We start from the raw sequence: 660 nt of genomic DNA, 5'->3' as shown, positions 1-660 counted from the left end.
TACCTTTGAAATCAAGCCTGGCATGATTCAAATGGTACAAAATTCAATCCAGTTTGAGGGTTCTCCAACGGAAGATCCCAATATGCACATTAGGGATTTCATCTAGATCTGCGACACCTTCAAATTCAACAATATTTCTGAAGATGCTGTGAAACTGAGACTTTTCCCATTTTTTCTGAGGGATAAAGCTAAGAGTTGGTTGCACTCTCTACCACCAGGTTCTATTGCGACATGGGAGGATCTTGCTCAGTAATTTCTTACAAAATTCTTTCTTATGGCAAAGATAGCTGCATCAGGAATGCTCTTACTTAATTTATGCAGCAATTAGGTGAATCTCTATGTGAAGCCTGGGAGCGCTACAAGGAAATGCTTAGGAAGTGTCCTCATCATGGAATGCCTGACTGGATGGTGATAAATTGCTTTTATATTGGTTTGGGAACACAGTCAAGACCTATGCTCGATGTAGCATCAGGTGAAGCTTTATGGGCTAAGAGCTATGAGGAAGCTTATGAGCTAATTGAGATGATGGCCGCTAATGAATATCAGAATCCAACTCGAAGACAACCACAAAGCAAGGTAGCAGGAATTCTGGAGGTTGATGGGCTATCACTGCTCAGCTCAAAGCGTTGACTATGAAGGTTGATTCTTTGACCAACTATG

At 41.4% G+C, this 660-nt stretch overlaps 1 non-coding gene across 1 annotated transcript; it reads right to left on the bottom strand.

Moving 5' to 3' along the window:
* Nucleotides 1-288: 288 nt before the first annotated feature.
* On the bottom strand, nucleotides 289-395 carry LOC141722883 (small nucleolar RNA R71). The gene has a single exon (XR_012575881.1). It is a non-coding gene; the product is annotated as a small nucleolar RNA R71 (small nucleolar RNA).
* Between the last annotated feature and the right edge of the window lie 265 nt (nucleotides 396-660).

This window comes from Apium graveolens, chromosome 4, assembly GCF_009905375.1.
Source record: "Apium graveolens cultivar Ventura chromosome 4, ASM990537v1, whole genome shotgun sequence".
Lineage (NCBI taxonomy): Eukaryota > Viridiplantae > Streptophyta > Magnoliopsida > Apiales > Apiaceae > Apium > Apium graveolens.
Note: the sequence above shows the minus strand (reverse complement) of the source record. Positions and strands in the feature narration are given on the sequence as shown.